At 35.0% G+C, this 26,279-nt stretch overlaps 1 protein-coding gene across 17 annotated transcripts in view; it reads left to right on the forward strand.

Annotated features, from left to right (window-relative positions):
• The window catches only part of ELN (elastin), a 490,412-nt gene that overhangs the window by 227,453 nt on the left and 236,680 nt on the right, over positions 1-26,279 (forward strand). The window lies entirely within an intron of this gene.

Consider the following 26,279-nt stretch of genomic DNA (forward strand, 5'->3'; position numbering starts at 1 on the left):
TACACATAAAATTTCTACTTAGGGCCTGTCAGTTGAATTTGAGTTTTACAGTAACTAGTGCATAGCAAATGGCAATTGGCCGGGCTTTCCACATATAGCATTTGTTTACAAAGTACAGCATCCTTTAAATGGTTAATTTTCTCAAACTAGTACATTTTAGCACTACCCACAGCATATGAAATAGTTGGATTGCTATAAATATATTTTATTATTGTGTACTTAAAGAAGATATATCTAATATGATCAAGTGTTTTTCAATAACATTTAAAACATTTCCAAAAGCATTATCCCATTTTGGAGACACATAAAGAGTGTAATATGAGACTTGCAAAATCAGTGCTACTAAAAACAATGAACTATGATAAAATTCCCTGTTTTCAAGACCAGTTTCTGGAAACATATAGATAAGATGGACTTACCATATTGGGCAGCTAAACATGTATCACCTGGTGCAGGTGTTAGATGAGAGAAGAATGACAAAAGTCAGTGTGTATGTGTGATGGAAGAAAGAGTATGCAGGATGAGGGGAGAAGACAGAATGTTTAAAGCATCAGCAATGCCCAGGAGGGCAGCACTGTTCAGGTATTAAAGAGACATGCATGAATAGAAAATTGGCACCTGAAGAATTTGAAAAATTATTTGGCTGTTTCTGCAAGGTCTTCTGTGATAAGTGGTATATTCTCGTTCATTCCCATCTTTAACTATATTTAAATCACTAATAACTATTTCAACTAGTATACTAGACAGGTTGTTGTCAGAGTTCCATCCCTCTACACCATATTAGCTTCCTTTGTAGTTTATTTATGACAGTTTGATAACTTTATTTGTGTTCTGTTTGATTTAGTTTTAGTACATTTCTTTAGTGAATTTTCTTGTAGGTTCTGTAATGTCTTTCTTTTTTTCTGGCAACTTTTATTGATTTTCAAGCTCCACCAAGTAGATTTGTCTCTAAATTTACTGGTACATTTGTGCCTTACTGAATTAATGTTTCTATGCATTCATCCTGTGACTGAATTGATCCAATACTACCTCAGCTGTTATTTTTCTGTCTGTGCTAAATAATAGATCTCAGACATTTAGTTTGTTACTAATTTCAAGTTAATTCCCATAAGAAAAATACCCAAATTTAGGTTTGTTAGTGGACGGAACTTTTTTGGTATAGGATTAAATATAGAGTTGTCATTGACTAATTCTGCAATGGAAGAATCAGATTGCACCCCACAGCTACTCTAAGAACATGGCCATGGGAAAAGAGAAACACTAAAATTCGGCAACAACACTTATCAAGTACAATATACTCTTGTTTCTCTTTGAAACACTGGGAAACACTCAGGAAGCTGTAACATCAACAAGCTATAACCAGAATAATTATATTTAATTGATATTTAAAGAAACTATCTAAAGTACTACTGCTCTTGTCATGTTTGCCATGTTCTTTTATTTATGTTACATGTAAGATTAATTAATTAAAACTATTAGCATTTGTGCTTACATATTGTAAGAATAAAAAATTAACAAGTCAGTATTTGGATGCTGAAATCTCCTAGAAATATTGTTTTATTACTAATGTTAGGCCCTGGATTTTACTTCTAATAATAATAATAATAATACTCATTTTTTAATTAGGTAGGCCCACTGTATACATAATCCTTTTTTAGGGGTGATCTGCGAGCAATGTCTGATTAAGTGACTTGCTAATAAGGGATGAGGGGGACCAAACCTTGTACCACAGGAACTACAGCTCACAGCTGTAACCCTCTATGGCAACCACCAAATTTAGGATTATCTTATCCTCAATGGATGTCATGGAAGGAATAAGGAATTAGCCCATTATTTTTATATATTCAGTGTTGATACCAGCTTTAGCATTTGTAATTTCTGCCTTCAACTGTGTAGGTTCTAACCTGGATCTTAGATTTTCTTTCATGAAGTCCTTCATGAGGATAAAAACTCTACCTCCTCTCCCTGTTGGTGTGGAAAAAGGCAAGCATGATACTTCAATGATACTTGTAATGTAGACAATATATCTTGCAACCAGTTTTCTGAAGGAGCGCAGATTTCTAGTTAGTCCAAGAACATGAATGCCTCCACACTTTGTGACATAGATAGCCAGCATTCATGAATGCCACCTTCAACTCATTTTGATTTGTTTTCCAGTTGTTTCAGTTGTGCAGGAACTTGTGTTTTGGCTAAAAAAGGCTAACTAGGGGCAGCAAATATCTCAATGAGTACATGAACTGTCCAGGAGAATAGAGGTAACCTAGCTTCCAGAAAGTAGACCAGAGATTCAAAAATGTTCCCTGGTCACCAGACACTGAATCTCCTGTCAATGATACTGGATTTAAAACCAGTCATTAATTGCTAGGATTCTGTTGTGATGCCACAGAACCATGTGGAATGACAGAGGCATAGAATCGGTACTTTTAATGGCCAGTACACTTGAAAATGTCATCATGGTCAGACACTCATGTAAGATGGAAAGCCCAAGATGGTTGACCTCTGTGAGAATAATAAAAAGCACTGTGATCCTGCAGCCTTTTCAGTGTAACTCTCTGTCCCTGTATTTCAGATCTTGTCACATTTACTTTCTCTTTACAAATCTTGGTGAGTTGAGTATCTGTTCTGCATTTATATAATCAGTGATCATCAGGACAATGCCAATCCTGCAAGGTACTCTGTGAACCTTAAGTATTCACAATCCCACTAAATAATTTTACTGTTATGAATAGTATCTGTACGTCCCTACACCTTATCCAATCAGTAGTCAAAGAGTAAGCCTAATTGTTCTTTATCTGCCAGCAAAACATGTATTTCAGTAAATGACAATAAGTGACTTAATGGTGATGGAGGAGAAATATGTATACATTGCCAGCTGCTCAACAGGTACGACTGTGTTCAGTTTATAAGTATTTTCATTTCATTGCTCATGCATACAGATCAGTGTTCATTTGCATATCATGTTAATAAAGTGGTCTGTTTTTCTGCTGCATCTACTACTGGGGTGATGGGTGCGACAATGTACTTGTATACAGTATTGTATAATAGAGCTCATGTTGTTCTCACTGGCAGAAACCACTGCACATGTACGGAGTTATTTTTGGAAAGATTCCTTACTACAGGCCTTGGAGACTCTTATTTCCATAACATTTCTGAGAGGTTTATGTTGTGCTACTTCATCACATATTCATTTAGCTACACCAGCACTGCACTGGTGAAATTCATACTTAAAAATAGGTGGAGGCTTAAATTCACTGCCTGAAAGCAACAATGTGGAGTATTTAGCAGTAGCTTTGTCAATCTCCTGCTCATCAGAACAGGTCTTTCCCCTCCAAGACCAGGCCTTAGTGAGTTACAAGGGTCACAATGGCTGACTTAAATGGTGATGGAGAAGAAACACATATATATTGTCAGCTGTTTCACAGGTATGACCAGGGACAATTTATAAGCATTTTCATTTCATTTATCATGCATACAAAGCAATGTTGATTTTTATATCATGTTAATGAAGTTGTCTGTTCTGCTGCTGCAGCCACTAGTGGGGTGACAGATGCTGCCGCCAGCTGTACTTTTTTAATTTCTCCAAGGCTTTTGGGTTTCTAATACCATGATGGGAATGGACCCCCATTCCTAAGTCAAAGTAAGATTAAAGTTCATGAAATTAGTATTGTTTCACTCTTTGATGTCAGCCAAAAGTGCTCTTCGCAAAACTCGCAATGTGCCCAGTAATGACTCCTTCTGCAATTTGTATGGTGTTACATGAATTGGTAACATATCCTAATATGATTGTAAAGTCTTTTTTATAAGACCCATTGCTCCTACTGCTATTGGAACTGTCTGGGTATCTTTCTTCCACATGGCTCTCATTTCTGCCAGAAGATCCAGGTATTTTATGACTTTGGCTCTCCTTTTGTCTTCTTTTCTTGGACCACTATATCCAGTTTTCTAGCATCTATCTTTTGAACTGTTGGTATTGAGTGATCTCATGTGATATAAACCATCATTTTCTATGATTCTTTGTGGCTCATGTTTCCAGTGTTTTTCAGCCACTTCGATACCATAATGTTTGCACAATCTCCAGTGTAATAGTCTCGTCACATCATTATGCATTTCAGTATACAGTCCCTCTGCCATTAGTACGTCACAACCAGCAACAAGTTATGTGACAGTTTCCAATTCTGTTTTACAAAACCTACATATGTCTGATTCTCCCACATGTTCAATGGACTTTGTAAACCAGCATGTACGTAGCCCACTATCTTGGGCTGCCAATATTAACCTTTCATTTCTTGATGTGAATTTGCCTCTCCTTAAGCATTCCTGCATTCATTCTTGATCAACATGAGGCTCTTTCAGAATTTTTCTATACTTGCCACTATATTTATGTTTTTCCAAATTTCTTGCCTTCTCATCTGGTCCTTCACCTTATATTCTTTCTTTTGTTTTTTGGCAGATTCAGTTGCTGCCTGTTTTTTATCTACTTCTGGTTTGATTTCCATTCCTGCTTGATGTCGATATGCTTCTACTAAATTAAGCAGAGATGTCATCTTAAATTTATTCTCCTCATGTTTCAAAACTTTCACTACATTTGGATCTTGCGAGGTCATTAGATATGTGTGGAGTCCCACTATTACAGATCTATACATGTAATCAATTTCAAAGAGGCTCATCCCTCCTTCGGAATGGGGAATATATAATCCTGGTATACACTGATTTTTATAAGTCATTTAGTGAGCATGAAGCATCCTTCTTGTTTTAATATCCCACCTATCCAACACTTTCTGGAGCAAGTCACTCACTCCAAAACTATAAGTTAGGACAGGAAGAGCAAATTGATTTATTGCTTGGATCTTGTTCCTAGATGTCAGTGCTGTTTTCAAGATAAATTTAAGTCTTCTAAAGTACTCCTTACTGAGTTTTATTCACATTTGTTCATGTTTTATTATTGATCCTTCATCAATTCCCAAATATTTATACACTTCCTCTTGCTCAAGTTCTTTTATATCACATTATTGTCCCAGACTGATGTTTTCCTGGTGCTGCAGTTTTCCTTTTTTAAAGGTTGCTTTTGCAGATTTATCAAGACCAAATGACATTCCAATATCATCTGAAAAAGTTTTGATAACCTGCAGTTGTGCTTTCAGTTCCTCATCTGATGAGCTATACAGTTTTAAATCATCAACAAAGAAAAGATGAGAAGTCATTAGACTTTGTTGTTTTCTAGGAGCCAAATTGTAGCCATGGCCTAAGCTGTTAAGTAAACAGCTTAGTGAATTAATGGCAAGGCAGAATAGCAACGGTGACAAAGATTCACCCTGGAATATCCCCCTTTGAATTTTTATCCCCGGGATAATAATCTGTCCTTTATCATGGCTTAATTGCAAAATGGTCTGCCACTGTTTCATGGTTACTGTAATGCAGTCAGTCAGTGTAGGGTATATCTTATATATTTTTAAGCACTCTTTTATCCATTAATGTGGGGTACTATCAAATGCTTTTTTGTAGTCAATCCATGCCATACTTAGATTCTTCCCCTTCTTACCGTTCTCCACTATAACTTTGTTTAACAACAAATGATCCTTTATTCCATATGACTTTCTTTTATTGCCCTTTTGTTCTACTGCCATAATTGGGTTTTATACTAAATGACTATAAACTCTGTTGGCGTCAATTCCCGTGTATAGTTTATACGTCGTTGGAAGACAAGTTAATAGTCTAATTTTTTGGTAGCTTGCAGGTTCACTCTTAAGTAAGAGCATTGTTTTTCCTGTTGTTAACCAGTGCAGTGTGTGTTCGGGGTGCACATATAAATAGTTCTTACTCATGGCTAAATCCTCATGCAAAGAAGTTAATACTTCAAGCCAAAAGTTAGGTACTGCATCTGGGGCTGGGGTTTTACAGTTAGAGGCTTTTCTCAACTTTGTTTCAATTTCTCTGGCTGTTATTTCATCCCATTTCATATCCTGTACCTTTAAACTACTTATTCTTTCTTTTACTGCTTCTATCCATTTAGCATCTTTGTTATGTTCCACAGGATCTTCATAGATACTTCTCCAAAATGTATATACTTCCTCTTTTTATGGTGGTCTTTCAATTCCTTTTACCTTATTTCATAGTTTTCTATAAAACATTTTTGGGTCATCAATAAATTGCTTATTTTGTGCTTTTCCCTTATATTTATCTTCGTATCTTATAAGTCTTTCCACCGGTTTTGAAATGTTTAGTTTGTTATCTTCAATAGTGCATAATGGATCCTGGTCTCCTCTAATACTGCACATTACTTTTATCACATCTATCTTTCTTAGTATTTTTGTTGATGTATTCCCTCTTCTATAATCTTCTAACAATGACACTTCATGTCTTAGCTGCTTTACAGTTTTCTCTATTCGATATTTCCATGATGGTATTCGCTTTCTCAACCTCTTTTCCCTTGCTACCCTGTGTTCCTGTGGTAGAATTTTATCAGTTATTAATTTAGCAGCACAGTAATATATTATATTTACTTCTGTTATATCACATGGATCTCTATGGACAGTCCTAATTACTGTGTTCATTTGTTTTATCAAGCTTCTGACCTTTGGGGTTTTATTAACCTTCTGCAGTCTGTTTCTCTCATTGATCTTGATGTATCGGTCTTTGTCTATTAAATCAAGCAACTCTTCTCTTAACTCATTTTCTTCCATACTGAGGGCACATCCCTTGTTTTCCATTTTCTGCAGGCATTCTATAGAAAGTTCTATAGCGTCTTCCTGTGGCACATTCTCTTCAGTTTCATCCTGTGTCATCTGCTGCTCTGCCATATGGGGACTCACTGGCCTATCACTCTTCAACACTGACTGCATCAGAGTTTCCACAGTTTGCTGTTCCTTCCTTTGCTGTCTAGCTTCAAATGAACATTTATACTGGTTTCCTGTGGAATGCTGCAAAATATCTTCATATGGCACTTGAACAATTGCTTTCTGTTCCACTGGTTTCCCCTTAATTTGGATATCCATTGCTTTAACCTGTTGTGGTGCTTTGTGTATTTGATTTACTACACTGAATCCTTCTCTTTGCTGCTGTTCCATTACATCAGTTTCTAGTGCTTTGACTTCTCCATTACTAATCTCTTTTTCTACTTTTCCTCTTAGTCTTCTTATTTTTTGCATTGTAAAGTTTTCCATATCCGGATTCCTTTCCCTATATTTTTCTACAAATATCTTTGATGCTGCTCTTTTTGTATTAGTTTTGCTTTCTCCTTTGCATAAATATTACACCATATAAAATCTCTTTTCCTGTTCCCTGTCCATATTTCTGCTTCACATGTCTCCTGATCTTCTTGCTTTTCCTTATTTTGGGGACTCACTCCATCATGCTGTGATGTAGTCTGTTTTAGACCTTCTACATTAAATCCTTCAGTTTGCAGGCACTCCATAACTTCAACTTCTATTTCTTTATTTTCTGCTTTACTAAATCATCTTTTCTACATTGTATCTTTGTGCTATTAATCTTTTTATTGTGAAATGTTCATATCTGAATGCCTTTGCATGTATTTTTCTTTGAGTATCTTTGAGACTACCTTCTCTATATTAGTTAACCTGGCTTTCTCCTTTGCATAAATATTGCACCATATCAAATCTCTCTTTCTTTCCCATGTCCATATTTCGTTTTTATATTTTTCAAATATCTCTAGGTTTTGTTTATATTTTCTCACTCCCTCAGATGCTTCTTTTTCAAAACAGATAAAAATTAATTGAGCTATATACTGTTTTTCAAAAATCTGTTGCATTAATGAATGCAAATTTTTATTTGAAGCTTCTGACAGTTTTTCCTGCAGAAGTATTTTTCTTTCCTCTAATTTCTCTATTAATCATTTTGTATATCTTGTGTCTAGAAATTCTGGGCTTTTTACATGATAGTAATAATACATATCAATTTTTGTTGTTTTTGTGGACTGCTACTTCCTTCTACAACAGAGGGGCCATCCTCCCCCTGAGCCTGGCCTGGGCCCATTGTAGGAATGTTTCCATATTTTGAGGATTCTACATTGTCATTTTTTCCAGTCCTGGCACCAGTGCACCTACCAGGATTGGTCACTTTTTTATCCTGGGTTTTGTGCACCCAGCTATATATATATTTTTTTATTTACTTCTGTCCATGATATATGCTATATAGATGCAGTCTATATATCAGTGTCTCCTTGGTGAGATTTTGTGAAAAACAGGGTCCACCTCATGAAGGTACTCACCAAGACTTGAGGATGAATTCAATTTCAGCACTACTACTGTCCTTTGCTTGCTGACTTTTCATTTCTCCATCAGGACTGATGGGTGGAACATGTTTCAAGTTGTCATGTTGTGCTTTTCTGCACTGCACACTGACATTGGACGTGTCTGCCAAACCTCTCAACCATCCAGATTTTAGCAGAATGTCCAGATTTTTCCTCATGTTTTTGGTCTTTCCCTCATAAAATTTGTGATTTTTCTGACAAACCAGTGAGGTTTGAAGTCATTAAATAATGACATATATTTGAGGTTTAGACTAATAACAGGTGTAGCGGTAGCATTGTTGCCTCACAGCAATAGGTTCTCCTGTTCGATTCTCGGCTTGAGTGCCTTCTGTGTGGAGTCTGCATATCCTCCCCGCAGTTGAGTGGCCTTCGAAAGACATGCGTGAATGGGCGTGCCTTCGCTGAAGGTTGGGCATCAGGCTGGCAACTCGGCACCATAAAAATCTACTGCCAATCATTAGCGGACCGGAGTTCTGCTGTGGTGAAGACCTAACTGGGAAAAGCCGAAAAGATAAACATTTGAGTTTTAGACTTCATATCCTTCAGACAATGTATGCTAACACAAATTCTATTATTCTAGCAGCTTTCTATGTACATAAGAGAAATATTTAAAATCTGTTTCTATTTTTGGGCCTTTGTCCACCCATTATTTTAGACTTTGTCCAGATTTCTTGCACTAAAAGGATAAGAGCTATGGTACCTGTTTAACGCATGATTTTTGTGTTTATACAATAGCTGATATTGTGGTGCTGATCAAGCTATGTTGTGCACATCTCTCTTTTTTTTATTTATACTTTGTTGACCAGATTGGTCCCATTAGGACAATGGGCTCTTTTCAGGGGAGACCCAAGGTGGTATTCACACTTACTAGGGGAAATTTAACCTAAAAAGTTTTAAGTATATACACCCCACTCCCATTTAATATCAGTGCAGCATCAATATGAACTAAATAATAAATTATTCATGAGGGCACCATTTTCAGTTTGCAAAGCATGTTATTCTTGCAGCTTGGAAAATGAGAGAGCACTGAGCAATAAGGCTAGTTTTCCAACTCTAACCATGTGTGTTTTATTGTCTTTTAACTCAAAGTGAGGACCAATTTATCACTCTGCCTTCATTAATATATCCAAACCACATGTAGCCATGAGTGAAACCTTCACTTTACTTCACTGCACCTGGTCATTGCTTAATACTTAATGGAATAGAGCTGGAGAAAAGGAGACTTTTAGACTGGACGAAACATGGAAGCTTTATATATAAGGTGGTAGATGGTAAATGATTTATAAGAAGCCATAGCATGTGTCCATAAAATAGTGTTCAAAGATAGCATTGCTAAGCATGGTATATGGGTTTACCAGACAGCTGAAGAAAAAGACTTGGTGGCAACAGAGGATGTGTTTCTTAATTTAGTTTCTTTGTTAACTCAACTTTTCCTTTGCAGACACATTTCGGCCATATCACTGGCCAAAATACAATATATATTGACAGTTTGCAGTAGCCAATAGACTATCATTTTGTGAGTAGGAAAATAGACTACTTTCTATAAGCCCATGCAGACTTTAAGAAAATGTGCCTACTCTGTACATAAAATAAACAGAGACTAGGACTGAACTTCAGATCTTAAAGCTGTAAGGCTTTAACCATTGATTTACCTTTCTGGTTTATATTATAAAAGGGATGAACACAACCACCACACAAACTAGGTAACACAGAATGAAGAAGCCAAGTCAGTAATCCACTCCAAATGTTTTATTAAATGCTTTCATCTCCAAGTAGAAACTTCATCAGAATAAAGTTACTATCACCCAACAGATCCTAATATACATACATTAATTATCTAATTAACAACACCATAAACCTCTTAAAGAGAAATACATGTGTAACCCATCCTAGGTATAAAAAACATGGTCTAGAAAATTTTAAATATGAAAAAACATAGCTACACGTCACTACCTCTGTAGGATCATAAAAATAATACATGCCACCTAGCTTATTCACATTAAAATGCCTCGATCGAAGACTAAAAACGTATGTCATGTTTTACATAAAGAATTCCACTTTTAACCTTAAAATTGAACTTATAGAAATTGCGCTATTTAACCCTGGGTATTCAGAGGCATTAGCCCTTATTTGCCACCTAAGCTCTTTTAGTTCCAAATAATCATTAAGTGGACCTCCTCTCTCCCCTAGCTTTACCTGGTCAATAATAATAAACTTAAAACGGTGTCCTTCATGGCATAGTATATGTATAGCTAAGGCATTTTTTGTGTCTTTTTTGCCAATGTCATAATAATGTTGGTAAACTCTACTCCTGAAGGCATTAATAGTCTTTCCTAGGTAAAAACTTGGACACATAGAACATAGGGCTAAATATACCACTGCCTTACTGCTACACGAAAACTTGTTTTGTATTGTATGTCTGCCATAATTAAGTATATGTACCTCTTTGGCTTCAATCATGTATTGACATTGTAAACAAAAGACACATTTTACCATGCCATTCACCTCTTTAATATCCTGTTTCTGTTACTCTACCATGTTTTTTAAACCCGCATCCTTCTTGTAGACAATCTTGGGGGATGTGCCCACCAACTGAAGGTGGTCTTGGTCTATGCTAAAAACATTCCAGTTATGTCTAATAATGTCTCTAATATCTTGGAATTCATTAGTATAACTAAAAATGGCAGATTTGTTGTAACTAATCCCCTCTTCCCAGTCTTTTCTACCTTGTAAACCACATCTTGTCCCCAATAAGGGAGCAAAATGCCCACTATTCCTTTTTTAGATCACTTCTTTTAATATTGTGTTTACATGGGGAAGGGAGTACCCTCTCCTTACTAACATATCCTTCAGCACCTCAATTTGTTGTAGGAATTCATTGAAGTCAGACACCATTCTAGCTAGCCACACCCCTTGTCCCTTCACTAAGGACTTCTTTTGATGAAGGGGGTGAGAGCTGTTATAATGTAAGAGGGTGTTAGAATATGTAGGTTTTCTGAATATTGTAGATATAAACTGGCTAGTTTCCACATCTTTTCTAATAGTTATATCTAAGTAATTAACTTTCTGCATACCAATTGCATGTGTAAATTCTAAAAATTCTGTACTATTTTCAATGAAAACCAAAAATGTATTAAATTTGTCTACATCCCTCTTTCATAAAATAGTGATGACATCCAAGTAACGCCCATAGAATGTCCAACATTCTGGAAAGACACTGTTAAAAATAAATTCCCTTTCCCAAAATGCTAACACAATATTGGCAAATATGGGGGCACACACTCCCCCATTGCTACTCCTTTACACTGCTTAAATACCTGTTGTTCAAATGTAATAATGTTGGTGTCCAATACTAATTTCATCAAGGTTCTAACTGTTAGAATACAGTCATGGCTTACAGAGGTATATTGACAAAGATATTGGTAAAACCCAATCAATCCCAGTGTCATGAGGTATTACTGAAAATAAATGTCTGATATCAATAGTAACGAATATCAGCTGGTCACTATACATATCATTAGTGATTTTACTTATAAAATCCCAGGAATCTTTCAAAACCCACAGGCAGTTCTTTAATACATTTGTATGTTGAGCATCTATGAGTTTAGGTATGGGATCAGTTTTAGATGCCCTGGCATTAACTACTGGTCTCAGTGGGGGGTCCAGGAGATCTTTATGTATCTTCGGGACCCCAAAAATCATTGGTATTCTTGGATGTTTCACTACCATAAATTGATATTCATCTATACTAATTTGATGGTTCAATACTAATTCTTCCAATATAACATCTACTTTCCTATAGGAGATATCTTTTTCATTCAAACTGATTTCACAATAAGTGTCAGCATATAACAATGTGAACATTTTTTTAGTATACATATTGTGGTTCATAATGACAAGGCCACCGCCTTTGTCAGGTATCAAAACCCTAAGTTCAGCATTGTTACATATTTCTTTCAATAACATCATTTCATCTTTGTTAATATTACTGCCACAATCCTTTTCAGCCCTTTTTGTCCTAAACATATTCATAATGTCATTCTCACACATTTTTTCAAAAATCTGGACAGAAGGATGTAAGGTAGGGTTGAATACACTTAACTTCTTACATGATTTACTTTCACCAGATATGTTATTCATCCCTTTAAAATAAAATTCAAAGTTAAGTTTCCTTGTGTACAGTTTTAAATTTATTAATACTTCATCTAGTGATGATTTCTTAGCAGGAACAAAAGACAGCCCTTTTTTCAAATAAATCAGCTACCAAACCATTCAATTCCACATCACTATAGTTATAGACCTTGAAATCACTTTTGTTATTTATAATTTTGTATGTAGCGACACCAACATTCAATTCATCATTTAATATTTGTTCCCCCTCCCCTCCCTTTCCCTCTCATATACGTGGGGTATCTGTAATTGCAGTACACCTCCCCCTCTCTGATTCCTCAGCCTCTCAGACCTCCTTCGAGGGGGTATTCTAAAGAGTCGGGGGTATATTCCACATTGTCAGCATTTACATCACTGTTATCATTCTGTATAGCATTATTGTCCTCTCTTGAAACTCTTTGCTGCCCCAAAGGGGGTAAAGGATAAGCTTTATGCTGTTCATAGTCTCGTTCATCTCTTATTAGTTTATTAGTTTTCCTTTGTTTTAGTTCGGTTATAGTCCCATCTACCCTTTCAAACACTTTAAAATAGCCTTGTTGTTTAGCCTCAAACAACAAATCAGTGTATATACTATAATCAATAGTTTTTATTTTACAAAGCAATTCTGTCCTTTTCCTATCATTGTCTCTTATTAGACATTCCAAAAGTTCGCACCCATGCTTATTAAAAAGCTCCAATAGTTCTAAATGTAACAAAGAGTCTCTTATCAGACCTGAGGGAAATTTCCACAACCTTAGTCCTTCTGCTACCCTTTCAGTCCATACACATTCCCTCAGGTAGTTATTTTCTAGTTGGAGTTTACGATATTCCAGGGTGAAATCTTCAAATTTCTTAACTTGTTCACTTAATGTTCCATTGCTTTTTTTTTTTTTTCTCAAATATTTTTTTACTTTCAATTAAAATAACATTCACATAATATTTTTAAATATCATTTTAAACTATATACAATATTTACAATAGCCTGACTTTCAGTTATATACACTGTATGTTATTAAACATAGAATTAACAGATCAGTTATCAGAGATACAATATTGATTATTGGAGAGTGTCCAACAAAGATATAACTTTCTTCCAAGGATTATTTAACAATGGCCTGGGATAGATTCGTAGTTTTTTGATTTATTTCCATCAATGCAGTTGTCTTCAGTAAAGTGTAGAATTCTTCCAGGGTCGGAGGTGTATTTGAATTCCACCTTCTGGTTACGCATTTCCTAGATATAGCAAGCATTGTCCATAACAAATACATATTTGTCTTATTCAGGTATGGACCTTCATTTACATTTAGTATTATCAATAGTTTAGTTAAGGTAAAGGATTCATTAAATAAAGCTTGTAAAAAATGATTGATTCCATTCCAATATGATTTAATTTTATTACATTCATAAAAAATATGAACCCAGTCTGCTTTATTTGACTTTGCACACCTCCAGCAAAAATCATTTGTAGTAGTCCTGATCTTTTTAATTCTATCTGGTGTTAAAAATGCTCTATGTCAGTATTTCCAGTTAAATATTTTCCAGTATTGTATGTTAGAGGTGTAATTAACTGATAGTAAGATGTTAGTTTTAATTTCTTCTATTAACTGCAATGACTGACCTTTTGTTAAGAACTGCCAGTGTGATGGTTTGGGAATTGTTTTATATGTTATTAACTCTTTATATAGATTTGAAATGGAATTTTTATTTTCACAACAATTATATATAAATTCATACAGAAAATTTATTAGATTTGGAATATCTTTAAATGAGGAATTATTAATTAATCTGCATAATCTTGAGTGTACATTAGAATGCTTTGTAAGGTTAACCAGTCCTGTGTTGGAATATTGTAAGTAGTTTTTATCATATGTCTATCTAAAACATTTAATTTCTTTACACATTGAAGCCATGAATTGATGTAATGTTACTATATTGCATACTTATGCATAGTATGTACCAGGGTTTGTTTGCTTTGTCTACTATTAAACATTTTTTAATAGATTAAATTAATTTGTTAATATAGCCATTGTTAATTCTTTCCAGTTGGCAAAATAATTTGGGTTTATCCAGTCTATTGTAGTTTTAAGCACAAATGCTTTTATATATGTTTCTATTTCTGGGAAGTTCAGTCCTCCTTGTTTCTAGGGTCTAATGTGATGTGTTAGAGCTACTCTATTCTTTTTGGGATACCATAAAAATTTTATTAAACATGAGTTTATTTCTTTAAGAATGCATCTTTCAGGAATTAACTGTATTGCTAATGCTACATATAGTATTTTTGGCAATAAGACCATTTTAATTAATTGCAATCTGTCTTCAAAAGTTAATATAATTTTGTTCCACTTTTCTATATATATTTTAATTGTTTCAATAATATTTTTATAATTTATTAATATTGTTTTGTTTATATTTTTGCATAACACTATTCCTAAATTATTTAGCGTAAGTTCTTGTTTTCCTGTGATGGATTTAACTGTAACTTGTAGTTCTTTTTTCTTACTGAAAAATAGAAATTTTGATTTTGATCTATTAAAGTGTAGACCTGAAATCTTATAAAATTTCTCCATTACTCCTTCTAGCTCTCCTAATGACTCTCTGGAGTTTGATAGGGTTAATAAAATATCATCAGCAAAAAGCATTATTTTAGATATGTACAGGTCATAGACGTCTATTCCTTTTATTCTTGGATTATTGCATATTATTTCTGCAAGTATTTTTATAGCCAAAGCAAATAAAACAGGAGAAAGAGGGCATCCTTATTTAGTACCTTTTGTTATATGGATACATTCTGAGGTGAAAGGACCTAATTTAATGTAGGCTACGTTATAAATATATATGTTTTTAGTAATAAGATGAAGGGAGGAGGAAATTCAAATAATGCTAAAGTTTTAAATAGATATTCCCAGTTGAGGGAATCAAAGGCTTTTTCTATGTCTAATCTGATTACAAATGTTTCTCTATCTTCTTTATTCACATAATCTATAAGAGTAATTATTCTTTTAATATCATCATGTGTGTGCCTGTTATATAAAAATCCAGTTTGATCATTATTAATTGTCTTTGAAAGTGGGATTTTCATTCTGTTAGCTAGTATTGGCATGAATATTTTGTAATCATTATTCAGTAATGATATAGGTCTGTATGAGGTGCAAAGGTCTTGTTTGTGTCTTTCGGCTTTTCCTGGTTAGGGGTTGCCACAGCGGAACTCCAGTCCGCTAATGATTGGCAGTTGATTTTTACGTACTGGCTTGTCAGGCCTGACGCACAACCTTCAACGAAGGTACGCCCATTCACGCATGTCTCCACGCAGAAGACACTCTAGCTGAGAATCAAACCGGATAGCAGCTTACTGTGAGGCGACAACGCTACCGCAGCACAACCACTGCAGAGGTGCAAAGGTCTGATGGTTTATTATCTTTTAGAATTGGTGTTATGAGAGAATATTTCCATGAGAGTGGTATTTTTGCTTCTGATTGGACTTCTAGCAAAGTTTTATGAAAAAGGGAGATTACTCTTGAAGGGAAGAGTTTGGAAATGTCCGTAATTATACCATCTATAACTGAAGCTTTATTACATTTACTTTCTTTTATCTTGTCAACAATTTCTTTGTAGGATATAGGTTTTTGCGGGTCTAGTTTTAAGTTTTTGGGAATTTTTTTATATTGATAAGGTTTGTATCTAAGTTTATTTGGTTGGTATCTAAATCTTCTTTTTTGAAGTGTTCCATATAATGGAACCGAAATGCTTCAAGGATGTCTCCTATATTTACTTCCCTTTCTTTTCATGATATATACTACTAATGTTATTTGCTTTAGATTGTATTTTAATTCTTAGAGATAAATTATGTAGATATCTGTGGGAGGTGGCTAATGAGTTTATTTTTAATTTTTTCAAGGCTAGACAAGTTTTGTGTGTTAGAATTTCATTATTTTTTTTTTAATTCCTCTATTTCTTTTTTGACTTCTGAACAATTCAGATTTTTTTTAGATTTTGCTGTCAAGAGTCTGGTTTGCAAGTCTAATGATTCAGATTCCTGCTCTCTAACTTTGTTTTTGTACCAGCTAAGGGTCTTACCAAATAAATACACTTTTAATGAGTCCCAAACCATGACTCTACTGATTTCTGTTGTATTATTAATTTCAAGAAATAATTGTAGTTCTGACAACATCCAGGGTCTGAATTCTTTAATTTTCATGATATATGATGGAATTCTAGTTGAGAGGATTAAAGGTTTAAACTCTATTTGGAGCTTCATTATCATAGAGTCATGATCTGAGAAGGGGCATGGAACTATTGAGAAGTTGAGGATTTTTGTTTGTAAATCTTGAACTACGAATAATTTGTCTATTCTGGTTTGTGTTCCAAATCTATGGTCTTTATGAGAAAATAATAAGGATTTATCATCTTTTACTTTAAAAGTGTCTATTAAATGAAATGAATCAATCCATTTTTTTAAGGATTTTGAAATAGTTGCTATGCGAAAAGACTTCTTGGTGGTTTCAGAAGCTTCTAAGGTACAGTTAAAGTCTTCTCCCAGTATAAGATTTCCTTTATAATTGTTGGAAATAAAATCTAGGTATTTTTTTAACCGTCCCTGCTCCAATTCCTGGGAACCAATATAGATTAGCTAAGGTCCATATTCTGTTATTAAATTTAATTATAACAAATGCTAGTAGACCTTCTTTGTCTTCATAATTATAAATAACTTTTGGAGTGATGTTTTTCTTTCAGAGAATTGATACTCCTTTTGTCTTTGTTTTATAGGAGGATTGAGCTAAGACTGTATATTCCCTAGGGTTCCAAATAAAGCTGTCATTAGTCTTAAAATGTATTTCCTGGAGAAATACTACTTGTGCCTTATTTAGATTTAAATATTTTAGTAAGTTTGATCTTTTATTTGCATTATTTAAGCCATTAGGATTTAATGATAAGAATGTTAAATCCATTTCAAGTTATTGTTGGAAGAAACTTTTTGCTTCTTTATTTTTTTTTTTTTTTTTTATAGTAGTTATACCATATTCTCTGATAACAGTGGATGCTATTTTTATGTGTGTAAACTTGGGAGTGTAATTTAATGTCCTTTCTATTTTAAATATAAGTAGGGTAAACTTCTGGTCAGGCTTTAAAAATGTACTTATATAAAACATTAATTCTAAAGTATCAAATACAAGTAAATATTAATTTCCTATTAAACATGGAATAAAAGTCATTCCTAATCCAATAGATAAAGATAGATCTATTGGATTATCACTCATACCTTTGACCAACAATATCAACTGAGCTCCATATGTTAAATTATTATATGGAGAATTTCCTTAAAATAGATATGAAATTCTATATTATTCTATTATTGTTCTATAGTATTTTATATATCAGGATGGAATATTAGTAGTGTAAACAATTATTATGTTGACTTAGAAAATATCCAATATTTAGTTACCCTTAAGAGATCCCAAACATGTCAGATATGTCATTTCTGATTAATTAAATGCAACAGAGGAACATACAGTAAATAAGCCAACAACAAATAGATTATTACTAAAATAATTTGACTAAAAGGACTCTGTAGGAGACAATGAGTGATTACCAATGAAATATGAATTTACTGTAGGTGTACTGTCTTCCTTTACTTTCCCACTCTTCAGCTCACCAACTTCAACTTACACTTATGAAAAGACATGGCTTATCAGTGGTATCCTGACTCAGAGTAGAGGCACCGTACATTCTAGTGTGCAGTGTTTTTACATATTTATAGATTTATAAAGCAGAGTCTAAGAATGAACTATGATTACCTTGACAATTCTCATCCTGCATAGGGCACCTCCTGCTTCCAGAATGGGTAATCACATCAGGTCTAAAATGAATGTGAAGGTACCTATATGGTAATCAAGACTTACCTTAGGTAAGTATTAATCAAATAGTATTTAGAGCATCTTAGAGAGTTCTCGGGGCAGTTAGAATACTCTTAAGCCTCTCCTCCCTTGACCAAAAACAGAGATTTCCCTTCCCTTTCTTTCCCTTATTTTAAATCAGTACTAATAAAAGAAATTCAGCAAACATAGGTAAACAGAAATAACATTCAGTAGTCCGTCTTGTACATGACTCGGAATCCATTGAACAAGTCAGTGACTAACATCACTTTAGTAAACATTATAAAGACAAATTAGAAATAATTTCCTAGCTCTTTAAATTTTCTGATAAAGCAAAAAGTTAACAATAAGCTATTTTAATTAAAAGTATAAAGCATTTCAATTTTTCCTTCCATGTATACATTTCTACTTATATTGTAGTGTCAGTAGCTGTCTTTGAAATATGTACAGTACTTCACTTCTTCAAATCATTCCTTTTTCAGTTCAGGTTTTGTTTTGTCAAAATGGCAACAACATTTCAAGGGCACAATTAATATTTAGACCAGGGGTGTCCAACCTTTTCAGTTGTAAGGGCCGCATTGAGTCAACAGACGGCAAGTGAGAACCAAAAAAAAAGGTCTGTCACGCAAACTGAAGAGCAAAAAAAAAAAAAAAAAAAAAAAAAAGGAAATGAGCAGTCTCACAGAAAGCCCTCATGTTGCCCCCCCTTCCTCCCCCCAGCATGCTGCAGCATGGCATCAAAGAACTGGTGCAGTATCCTTGTGGCAGATGCCTGAGATAACCCCGCTGTGTCCCCAAGTTGATCATCAAAAGGTCCATCATTAAACTAGCTTGTATTGAAGAAGCTACATATACCTTGGTGTCTGCACGGACAGGTACTCCACACATCTCATAGGCCTGTTAAGGAGCATGATAGATCGTGCTCCCTCATTTACAAGCCAGCTCGGTGGCACAGTGACAAAACATATAGCATTGTTGCCTCACAACAAAAGGGTCTTTCTGAATTCTAGGGACACTATTTAATCCTAATTCAAAATTTAACTAGTTGTCTACATCACCCAAAAATCACTAAAACTATTTGCATATTTCTAACTATACTAGTACTTCTTACCAATCCTATGACCCTCTGTCAGTGCACAGGCAGGCTTTATGACACTTATGACAATTCTAATTAAGCTAAATGCAGGAACCCATTGTTACAAAGCAGCCATTGTTTCTCAACCATGAATATCTTTGCTTAGGAAATAAAAAGCATGAGGAATGGTATGAAGCAGACATTACTGCATTCTGTCACACAGTTATTTACACTTTCTCATGTACTGTGTCTTAACATTTATCTGTAAGCACTGTAAAAAACACATTACTGCCATTCTTACAGTGAGCAATGAAGAAAAAAAAACATAAAAGAACTAAATAGGACAGTGCAAAATATATTGCTGCCATTAAAGAGACTACAACTGCCTACGCCGCATTTTAATTCATCACCTCAGCCACTAACATCAATTTAAAATCCTGTGTACAATGAATAGGTATATTCCATTCATTTCACTTACTTGCTTAGCAAATGCTGATGCTTAATCTGAGAGACATAGAGGACTTCTTACACAAATACCTATGTCTAGTCCTGCTATATATGTTATTACATTTCATGAAATAGCCAAAACTTATCATAGAGAACATAGATTAATATTTCTGTATTAATACATTTTGTTCCAACACCTGCCCCTTGCATTGTGGATCTAACACCAGGAGAAATATTTTAGTAAACTACCTAAAGAAGTGAGAATGTATATAAAAGCATAAAAAAATGTGAGCTGCTGTCTCTGCACAGCTGCAAAGGTTATTTTTTAATTGCACAACTTAATTCAGTTGTTGCCATGATAAACGACCTATTTCACAGAAAGAAATAATGACTTCAGAGTAGGCAGCATATGTAGGATATGACTGGTAAAACTGCACTTGTGAATACTTGCAAAAGTGGTTTACCTCAGGTGTAAGATTTGCTGCCTGGATTTTGGACCTTTTAACTCTGGATTTTCAAGGCCAAACAGCAGAAGCTTTTAGCATGCTATATAGCAGGAACATGTTGTGCCTCTTCCCTCCCTTATCTCTGATCTTAAAAGGAACTGTCAAAGATAATGACACATCGCAAAAAGATTCTGCTGCTTCTCCTATACTGGTTCTGCTAGCCATGTTTTTTCATTATGATCCACTTTGTTCAATAAGGGCCTGCTGCTTTTCCACAGCATGGCTGAGGTTTGGGTGAATATTGGTGCACCTGAACCTTAGAACTGTTAAACTTGCTGCCTGGAGTTTCTCAGACCGATAGTATTTAATGACATGCCATGTGTAGAAAATTATGAAGATATAGGAAACTGGAAGAACTGGTAGGAGAATATCTTACTTTGCAAAAATGGAAAATGTCTCCTCTTGGTGCATTGTTAAGGGCATATTCCCCCAAACAGTGCTCTCAGCTTTACATCCTTCAGTACCCAGAAGAGACCCCCCCCCAGAGCCTCTTTCTCGTGCCTTAGTGCACTTTTTTGCATTGCATTGTGCCTGCCTAAGAAACCATCCTTACCCTCTCATTATTGTGCAAAGCAATTTTTAATGGGTGTACTTCATTTATTACTGCAGCCTTAAGGGGTCATAATTTTGTAAAAGTGTGTCCTGAACTCTTTTTAGCACAATGCTTTTGTTCCTTTAAATTTCCTATTATGGGAAACCCTCTTCTCTGTGGCCGTTATTTTGACCAAAAAAAAAAAAAAAGCATCAAAGCTGCAGACCCTGTTGTGTAAGCCGTACGTAAGGAGTCATATGTGCACAAGTCTTAGGACTGATACTTTCTTTATGCCAGTTTCTCCTGAGTTTGAGATGCATAGATAGCCAGTCATGGTCACACAAGATGACTCTAATAATATGACCTAATTTTTCATGCCCCATCAAAACTTTACAGGTCTCACATCAGAGCTAGTACATAGCATTGCAACTCAGTGTAAGAAAATTAAATTCTAACGACTTACCTGTTACTGCAGGAGATGTGTAGTGTAGTCAGTAATAAATCCCCCTCGCTCTCCATTCTTTCTTCGCCGCAACCTCAATCCTCTTCCCTCAGCTGAGTACTGCAAATGAATCTACCAACGGAAAAAAACGGCAGGACGGTGTTTTGGCGCATGCGCACACCAGCATAAAGACACTGGCATAAAAAAACAACGGGGAAAAAGTAATGTGGCGCATGCGCACAACAGCTGAGAGACCCGGACGTGAAAACACACGGAAAAAAAGTAAAATTTAAACTTAAGGGTCACGGGCCGCATGGAAGAGCTCTGAGGGCCGCATGCGGCCCGCGGGCCACGGGTTGGACACTACTGATTTAGACTGATGTTTCAAATAAATAACTTGTCATTTGCCAAATTAGTTAGTTTAGAATGTATGGTTAGTGCAAATATAGCATGTTGCAAAAATAATATGTATTTTTTCGTGTGCTCTAGAGACTGTCATATGCAAGTGACACATATAATGTAGCATATATAGAGCAGATAGCTTATGGATTCAAGTTGGTAAAGTAAATTATGCTTATTAATCAGGCAGTTTCATTTAAATTCACAAGTAATTTGGGGACATTTCAGTTGAGTTTCCAGGAATGTGTAGTCCAATGTGAGTAACTGAGTCCACTTTTCCTCATAAACACATGTCACAATTCATTAAACTAAGCAGAGTCTAACATCTGTCTAATAATCATTATAAAGACAAAGAATAGTAATTTCCTAGCTCTTCAAACTTTCTGATATCGCAAAATGTGGACAGTAAGCTATTTTAACCAGAAGACTAAACCATTTCAATACTTCCTTGTGAATATATATATATTTACTTTTACTGTAGTGTCAAGAACTGTCTTTGAAATCTATGCATTACTTCACTTCTTTCAAGTCATTCATTTTACAGTTCAAATTATATTTTGCCAAAATGTCAATAGCATTTCAAGGGCACATTTAATATTTAAACAGATATTTTAAATGAATAGCTATTTACCAAGTGAGTTTGTACAGAGTGTGAGGTAACTGCAAAGATAACATGTTGCAAAAAGTAATATATGCTCTAGAGACTGACAATTTCAAGTAACATATAAAATGTAACTTTTGCAGTGCAGACAGCTTGTGAAATCAACATGTTAAAGTGAGTAATACTTTTTAATCAAGCAGCTACATTTCAGAGCACATGTAGTTTGGGAACATTTCAGTTGTGTTTCCAGGAATCTGTAATCCTATGAGGATAAATCATATAATATTTACACATAATCCTATTATGTATTTATTTTACCTTGTTTAGGTTGTTTTTCATTTTAATAACTAAACATTACTTTTTCTTATTATTTGTTATCTGTGAGGCTAAATGCACTTTGCAGATTCGCAGTGTCCTTAGAAACTGCAGCAATTGTTTACTGTTGCTATGGTAATGAAAATAGAATGTGAAGAAATCTTCACTTCTCTTAACCAACAGTATATTTCCCCTCCTTTTTTTATGTATTTGTTAATACTAAAAGGAAATAATTCAAAGGACATGTGTACATGAATGGAACATTTCAGAGTTAATCACGAACATGTCCCCAATCCCAGTAAGCATAACAGTGACTATCATTAATCTAATAAATATTGTAATAACAATTAATTAAGTTCACTATTCCAAGTAGTCTACCTTAAAACTAGATTATGTTTGACTATTATTTATCTATGTATAGATAGTGAGTTATTAAATATATACAGACTATATTAGTATAGTAAATGGGAGAGAATTTAGAAAGAGAGATGAGATGCAGTTAAAATAAATAATGAGAAAAGAGAGAAGAGAGAAAGAAAAGAGAAAATTAAGAGAAAATACACATATACTATGTATGTTGATTTACAGTATAAATATTTTATGTGCTATATACCCTCCTTCTATGAAAGAAAAGTACCCTGTTTTACATACCTAAGGTAATGTGAAAACTCTCATGTGTCATCTCTTTTCAAAAAATATAGATAAAGATTCCAGTAGTTAGTTACCCTTGTTTTAAAATTCCAAGCAGTAAAATTGGTCCTTTAAAGTAATGTTAAAACAATTCATATCATAGTAGATGCTTTGAGAGATTTGGCTCTAACAGTATGTCTTTTGCTTCTTCTTTTTGACATCTGTCCAGACATTTGTTTCTTTTGTTCTCTTGAGAGAAGGTGACATCCAATCCATATCTTCTGGTAAAGTAATCACATTTGTTTTAATAAATAAAGAGGCTTCCTCTAAGTCAATAAAAGTCCTTATCTCGTTGGCATACAATATTCCTATCTTACCTGGATATGCAAGTTGTGCCTTGATGTTATTTTGTTTCAGAAACTTTATCATTGGCCACACTTTTTCCTTTGTTCCATTATTCTAGATGAATAGTCATTATCAAATCTTATCAGGCTCTGTTTATATTTTAGACATACCTTCCTCCAGGCAGATCTTAAAATCAATTCCTTGTCCAAGTATGAAAGAAATTTGATAACTATTGACCTAGCAGGAGAGTTTGAGTTAGTGGCAGGTTTCCCAAGAGCTCTGTGTGCCCTTTCAATGCCAAAGGAAAGTCCTTCTTTTAAATTTAAAAAGCCAGGGATCCAGCTTCATAAAAAGCAAATAATATCCTCACCTTCTGTGTTATCAGGTAATCCGAAAATCCTGATGTTATTTTCCTCTCCCTATTTTCCAAGTCATCTACTTTATTAACCAACCAAGTGTTTTGTTTAAGAAACAGTTCATTCTGTGTTTCCTCTTCCTTAAGACTGATTTCTAAGTCATTTAGAGAAACCTCTATTCCTGTTACCCTTGTCTGGTGTTGTTGTAGCATTTTCTTGAGGGTGTCAGCCTGCTTTTGACTGCTTGTTTTAAGGTTTTCCAGGTTCTCTTTAAAATCATCCATCTTCAAAGACAACTCCTGCAGGGTAGATGCCATCTGTTGTAGTTACTTCTTTAAGGCAGCATTCTGGTGAGAATTCTTTGAGTTGCTCATTTTAACAAGTGAATATATCTCCAAGCTTTTTGACAGGAAACTATTTGTAAAACTTCACCAAAGTTTCTAAGTATGTAATTTAGTCCTTTATCTATAAGATTTTATACTTTGAAGAAAAAAAATAATATTTTTTCCTGTCTTATTTAACTAGTTATATGGAGCTCTAAAATACTGCTGCTTTCAGTTAGCCATTCAGGCTCTGCCCCCTCAATGTTCCATTGTTTTGATTAGGAATGTTAGTAGAGTTCTTCTTTTTCTTTTTCATGCTCCAACCACTGTGTAAGCGAGTTAGGGCCGTTATAGGAAGTTCCACTCCTTGTGGATCCCGTATTTGACACTGTATGCAAATCCTGCCTCTCTGATCGGCTGGATCTCAGTGAATGTTGTCTCTGGGCTGGTGTAATACCTTCGGAGCTGCTGCTGTCATCCATCAATGTACTTCCTGCCCCATTCGGGCCTGTATTCATAGAATTCGACCAAAAAAACAGATTATTGGGTCATTTTCTCCACTAGGATTGTAAGATTGGTCTTTAAGAGGTTTATAGTGTAGTTAATTAGATAATTAATGTATGTATATTAGGATCTGTTGGGTGATAGTAACTTTATTCTATCCTATATAACTGACTAAAGCACGGATCAGTGAAATGCATTTCAATGAGTCTAGTTTGTCACACTGTGTTTGAATGACAAGCTTTAGCATGTGGGTGACCTTTCACAAAACTCTAACTAAAATTAACCTATCCAAGGTCAGCGAACCTTGGTTAGGTTTGGGTAGATTATATTTCTGCAGTTTATCTTTGCTTTTTTTTGTTTGTTATTTTGTTTGTTTGTTTATCTGTCTTTTTGTTTGTTTGTTTATATGTTTCTTGTAATCCAGTGATACAGACTTTGTGAGCTGTGCCTATATAGTCCATGGCGATCTCTGCTTAACATACAAGGCCATGTTAAACCCAGAGCTGTTGGACATGCTACACTTAAAGAAATCCCAATCCCTCAGAGCCACATGCTCCAGGGATCTAAATCTTGTCATCACAATAAACAAAACATGGTGGAGGGATAGGTTCCTGACCCAGAGTCTCCCCAGACTCTGGAATAGACTGCCCATACATGTCAAGCAGAGTGCCTCTTTGGCCCTCTTCAAAAGGAACCTTGATGATTGGATAGGAGAAAGGAAATTCACCCCAGGGATCACATCAGTCGCCCTGCTAGACAGGGTTCCAGGGAAGTAAATAGTGTGGGAAGAAATAGCCAGGGAATTGTTATGGCTTGGCTTGTATGGGCCCTAGGGCCGATAGCCTAGTACCAACCTATGAACCTATGTTTAATGCTTGAATGGTACATTGCTCAAACACCTTTTCATCAGCAATATATCATCGGCTGTCTGCTTTAACAAACAGGCATAGCACTGAAAAATATCTCACAAAAGAGTCATAGTCGGCCCACACAGGCAAAACACCACATGGTACGTTTGGATGGACGTTAATCGAATCCTGCTTATGGGGGGGCTGCATCCCCACACCCCCACTAATTATAAATATAACTCTGAGAGAGTACTACAATTGGGAAAGGAGAAATATAATTTATCCATAGAAACAAAACAAAACATAGTTCTGACTAAGATTGTATTATGGTAGGGATAAAGAAATGTTCCCTTTCCCCACTGTAGTGTGAATTCGGAATTGGTATATATAATTACCTGGGGGTCACCCCCCCACATGAGCAGGGTTCAGTGAATGGCCCTCTAATACATACCTCCTGCTGTTTTGTCTGTGTGGGCCGACTATGACTCTTCGGTAAGATATTTTTCAATGCTATGCCTGTTGATGGTACGTTGCAGATGAACAGCTGTATGAGCAAAGTACCATACGACCATTAAACAAAAACATGAGCTAATCCATGTCCCTGTGTTCTCTCCATTAAGTATTACTGTCACAGTACCTTAGATAGGTGTGGGTAGATTATACTTCTGCAG

Source organism: Protopterus annectens, chromosome 13.part0 (genome assembly GCF_019279795.1).
Source record: "Protopterus annectens isolate FY-2018-M chromosome 13.part0, PAN1.0, whole genome shotgun sequence".
Classification (NCBI taxonomy): domain Eukaryota; kingdom Metazoa; phylum Chordata; order Ceratodontiformes; family Protopteridae; genus Protopterus; species Protopterus annectens.